Genomic DNA, 5,725 nt, shown 5'->3' on the forward strand with positions numbered 1-5,725 from the left:
CCGGTCCTACCTTTCAGAAAGTGGTTGTTTTTCTGTTTCCAGAATTGCTGTTTTTCTTCTCTTCGATCTGCCTATGGATTTTCAGGTGTTTGCAATCTTTAGATAAGGTATCTAGCTGATCTCCGGCTAGCTGAAGCAGTCTCAGCTTGCTACTTCTCCGCCATCTTGACTCCTCCCCCCCTAAAGTTCTTTTTTGACTACTGGCAGACTGACACATGAAAGAGTCATATAATTTCTGCAGAGTACTTGCTGATGAGTCATTCAATGAAATAAACCATATATTTTAAATGTCTTACATTTTTACAAGCCTTCTGAATTGGTCCAACTGTTATTTTCTGTCCACGTATATTTTCACTATGTTTAAACATAACACATCTTAGTAGCTTCCACTTAAGATGGTACTGAGTTAGTGTTGTCTCAGCTTGTTCAGTCACTTCAGACTTGAAATTGACTTCTTGAATATAACTGAGCAGTATCAGTAACATTTGTTGAGTCAAGGAGAACCACTTATATTTCTTTGCCTTTTAAAAAAGGTATCAAAAACTACTGATAGTACTATACCTTGGCTAATTGAACTTAAATAAAAAAGAGGGTGAAGAACAATGAGACACTGTGGACTCTGAAAAACAATCTGAGGGTTTTGGAGGCGTTGGGGGTAGGAGGTTGGATGAGCCTGGTGGTGAGTATTATGGAGGGCATGTATTGCATGGAGCACTGGGTGTAGTGCATAAACAATGAATTCTGGAACACTGAAAAGAAATTAAAAAAATAAATAAAAATTTAAAAAAAGTATACAGTTCAGTGGTTTTGATGTATTTATTAGGTTGAATAACCATTATCACTATCTAATTCCAGAATATTTTCATCACTCCATAAAGAATCCCTATACCCAATGACAGTCACTCCACATTCCTCTCCAAGGATATTGCAGTTACTAATCTACTTTCTGTGTCCATGGATTTGGCTATTCTGGATATTTTATATGAATAGAATCATAGGATATATAGCCTTTGTGTCCGACCTCAACTTAGTGTAGGTTTTCAGAGTTCATCCATGTAGTAGTATGTATCAGTACTTAACTCTTTATGGGTGAGAATATTCCATTGTATGGATATACCACATTTTATTTATCCAGTCATCCATTTGATGGATATATGGATTGTTTCTACTTTTTGGCTGTTACAAATTGTGTTATGAACCTTTGTGAATAACTTTTTGTGTGAGCATATGTTTTTAGTTCTCTTGGGATATATATGTAGGAGTGGAAACGTTGAATCATATGATAATTATATGTTTAATTTTTTGAGGAGCTGCCAAATGATTTTTTACAGCAACTGTACCATTTTACATTTCTACCAGCAATATATCCCTACAGTTTTATTGTCAATCTTTTTTTTTAAATTTTTTTAAAACAGATTTTATTTATTTATTTGACTGAGAGATTATAGCCATCTTAGTGGGTATGAAATGGATCTCATGGTTTTGATTAGCATCTCACTAATGACTAATGATGTTGAGCATTTTCATGTTTTACTGGCCACTAGTATATCATTTTTAGAGAAATGTCCATTCAAATCCTCTTTCCATTTTTAATTTTTTTTATTGTAGTGGAAGTTCTTTTATATACTCTGGGTGCAGATCCTTTGTAAGATACATTATTTACAAATATTTTCTCCCATTCCCTCGGTTTACTTTTTCACTTTCTTGATGGTGTCCTTTGCAGCACAGAAGCTTTTACGTTTAATGAAGTTCAGTTTATTCTTTCTTTTGTTGTTTATGATTTTGGTGTCATGTATTAGGAAGCACTAAGGTCATAAAGATTTACTCTTATATTTTCTTTAAGAACTTCATAATTTAGATCTTGCATTGTCTTTGATCCATTTTGAGGTAGCAGTCACATATATTGAATTAGTTGTACAATTTTACCTAAAGTCTACACTTACACATTGTCAAACGCTATTTCTGTCTTTCTAGAATGTTCTTTTTGTGCTACCTGATCAGTCCATGTTTCTCTGGGGGCAACTGGTATTTTGATTTTATTTACCATAGATTAATTTAGCCTGTTCTAGATCTTTTAGTAAATAGAACTATGTAGTATGTACACTTTTGTGTCTGACTTCTTTTGTTTGGCATAATGATTGTGATATTTGTCCAATGTGTTACTTGTACCAGTGGATCTTTATTTTTTATGTCTAAGTGATACGTATTTTTGAATATTGCATATTTTATTTGTACTTATTTTGTTGAATAGTTGGGTTGTTTCCAGTTCTGGGCTATTGTGAATAAAGCTGATGTGAACATTCTTATAGAAGTTATTTGTTTGTTTGTTTTGAGTCACTCTGATGAGGGGTTTATCACTTTTTTTACATCTTTTTTCACTAAAGTGTAGTTGACACACAATGTTACATTAGTTTTAGGTGAACAACATAGTGATTCAACAGCTCCGTAGGGTATGCTATACTCATCACAAGTATAGTTACCATTTGTCACCATTTAATACTATTATAGTACCATTGACTAATATTCCCTATACTGTACCTTTCATCCCCATGACTTACTCATTCCATAACTACAAGCCTCTTCCTTCCCTTCCCCTTCATCCATTTTGCCCATTTCTCTAAACCCTGGCAGTTAATTTGTTCTCTGTGTTAATAGGTCTGTTTCTGCCCTTTCTGGTCTGTTTTGCTTTTTAGATTCCACATGGAAGTGAAGTGAAGTGAAATAATATGGTATTTGTCTTTTTCTTTCTCACTTATCTCACTTACCATAATACCCTCTAGGTTCATCTGTATTGTCATGAATGGCAAGATTTTGTTCTTTTTTATAAGTAAAATACCATTATATACACACACACTTATATATATACATACTTCATCTTTGTCCATTCATCAATTGATGGACACTTAGGTTGGTTCAATACCTTGGCTATTGTAAATAATGCTACAACAAATACAGGAGTGCATATATCTTTTTGAATTAGTGTTCTAATTTTCTTTGGGTAAATACTTAGTAGTAGAATTACTGGGTCATATGGTATTTCTATTTTTAGTCTTTTGAGGAGTTTCCATACAATTTTTTATAGTGGTTGCACCAATTTACCTTCCCATCAACAGTGCATGAGAGTTCTGTTTTCTCCACATCCTCACCAACACTTGTTGTGTTTTGTCTTTTTGTTACTAGCCATTCAGAGAACTGATTTTAGATTATAAGTCTTGATATATAGTAGTAGAAGTCCTTTAAGATTGACAAGGATATTCTTGTTTCTTTGTATTCTTACATAAATTTTGAAATCAAATGATCATTTTCTTTAAAAAACTGGGGTTATATTACAAATTTTTTTAATTCCAGTATAATAACATACAATATTAACATTATTTTCAGTTGTACAACATACTGATTTATCTATTCTATACATTACTCAATGCTCGTCATCATAAGTGTACTCTGAATCACCTTCTACTTCACCCATCCCCCTGCTTACCTCCTCCCCTCTGGCAAGTTCTCTATTTTTAAGAGCCTTTTTTTGGTCTCTTTTTTCTTTTTTTTTTTGTTCTGCTTTTTTAAATTCCACATATGATTGAAATCATATAGTATTTATCTTTCATGACTTACTTATTTCACTTAGAATTATACCCTTTAGATCCATCCAAGTTGTTGCAAATGGCTGGATTTTGTTCTTTTTTATGGTTGAGTAATATTCCATTGTGTGTATCTATATATACAGATATGTAGTGTGTGTGTGTGTATATATATATGCACACATATATATGCACATATATGCATGTATATATATGTATGCACATATATACACTACCTCTTCTTTATCCATCTATAGATTGACATTTGCGTTACTTTCATATCTTGGCTATTATAAATGTTGCAGTAAACATGGAATTCTGATTGGTATTATAGATTTTCCCTATTGTAATTTGATTTTTATTTCATTTCTGTTTATGTTTTTATTATAGAGACTTTGTTTTTCAAAGTATAGTCATATTTAGTTGGTGATTCTTTATAAAACTGTCTGTTTATATTAGGTAAGAAGACTGTGGTGTTAATTTCTTCTTAAATAATTGAAACATATTTTCTCAAGAAGAACAGGTGAACACAAGTCATGCTGAGGGAAAGAGAGACTTGTTTACAGAAGCGTTTTCATACACTTAGTACTCAGGAATAGTAATTTTGCCAGAATGTACTTCAATATACTGAGCTACTTTATATTACTACTCAAAATACAGATTAAGTAGAAAGGGGCTTGCATATTTGAAAGATTAATTAGTGAAGAAGGGAAAGTATATATTTAAGAAAATTTAGTGCTTAATTTCAATGACACTGATCTTTTCTCAGTGTTTAAAAATGCTAATTGGTGTGTTTACCTTTGTTTTCCTAGTGATATGCAGCTTTCGAGGATCTGTCCCTCAAGGGTTGGTCTTAGAAATAGGAGAAACAGTCCAGATTCTTGAAAAATGTGAAGGTAAGTATGGACCTATACAGTATACAAATGGTGATAATTTGGGGTAATATTATATACATTTATTTTGTAGTAATAGATTATAAGCAATCATTTTAAAAGTATAATTAACCACATTGTATGTTGTTATAGAATCCTTCCTGATTTATATTTATCATAAATGTATGGGTTATTTAGGCTTTAATCTAAAAGCAACAATTAAAGAACTCATTGTTGGCATTCAGAGTGTAATTTTTATACTTTATGTTAAATAATTAATTTTGATTTTATAATCAAATAGATAATCTTCCATCCATGCTTAGCTGCATTTGAATAGAATTGAGTTGTAATTAGTTCATTTGTATGTTTCTGTTAGATTGGCTGGATGTGATCAGTTATAATTAAAACAAGGAAGTAAATATGCTTTAATGAAGTTTGGCTTGCCTTCTAGCCTCCTCTGTGATGTATATGGGTATATCTGCTGTAACATTTATGCATTATTGACAAATGTAACATTTTTCAAAATCATGCATTTGGGGCTCCTGGGTGGTACAGTTGGTTAAGTATCTGATTTTTGGTTTCAGCTCAGGTTGTGATCTCAGGGTTATGGGATCCAGCCCCATGTCGGGCTCCAGGCTCAGTGCAGAATCTGCTTAAGACTCTCCCAAAGTGGCTGCACCAACTTGCATTTCCACCAACTGTGTAAGAGGGTTCCCCTTTCTCCACATCCTCTCCAACACACCTTGTTTCCTGTCTTGCTAATTTTGGCCATTCTAACTGGTGTAATGTGGTTTTAATTTGAATCTCCCTGATGGCTAGTGATGATGAACCTTTTTTCATTTGTCTGATAGCCCTTTGTATATCTTCACTGGAGAAGTGTCTTCATATCTTCTGCCCATTTTTCAATATGATTATATGTTTTGTGTGTGTTGAGTTTGAGGAGTTCTTTATAGATTCTGGATATCAACATTTTTTTTTTTTAGTATTTTTTTAAAATTTATTTTCAGCATAACAGTATTCATTGTTTTTTGCACCACACCCAGTGCTCCATGCAATCTGTACCCTCTCTAATACCCACCACCTGGTTCCCCCAACCTCCCACCCCCCACCCCTTCAAAACCCTCAGATTGTTTTTCAGAGTCCATAATCTCTCATGGTTCACCTCCCTTTCCAATTTCCCCCAACGCCCTTCTCCTCTCTAACACCCCTTGTCCTCCATGCTATTTGTTATGCTCCACAAATAAGTGAAACCATATGATAATTGTCTCTCTCTGC

The 5,725-nt window shown here is 33.2% G+C and overlaps 1 long non-coding RNA gene across 1 annotated transcript in view; it reads left to right on the forward strand.

The window, feature by feature from the left end:
* Positions 1-5,725, forward strand: part of LOC132011369 (uncharacterized) — a 116,150-nt gene that overhangs the window by 60,932 nt on the left and 49,493 nt on the right. The window contains exon 2 of the long non-coding RNA XR_009402366.1: positions 4,391-4,474. This is a non-coding gene — a long non-coding RNA (uncharacterized LOC132011369). The remainder of the gene's footprint in view (positions 1-4,390; positions 4,475-5,725) is intronic.

The sequence above is a fragment of the Mustela nigripes genome, chromosome 2, assembly GCF_022355385.1.
Source record: "Mustela nigripes isolate SB6536 chromosome 2, MUSNIG.SB6536, whole genome shotgun sequence".
In the NCBI taxonomy this organism is placed as follows: domain Eukaryota; kingdom Metazoa; phylum Chordata; class Mammalia; order Carnivora; family Mustelidae; genus Mustela; species Mustela nigripes.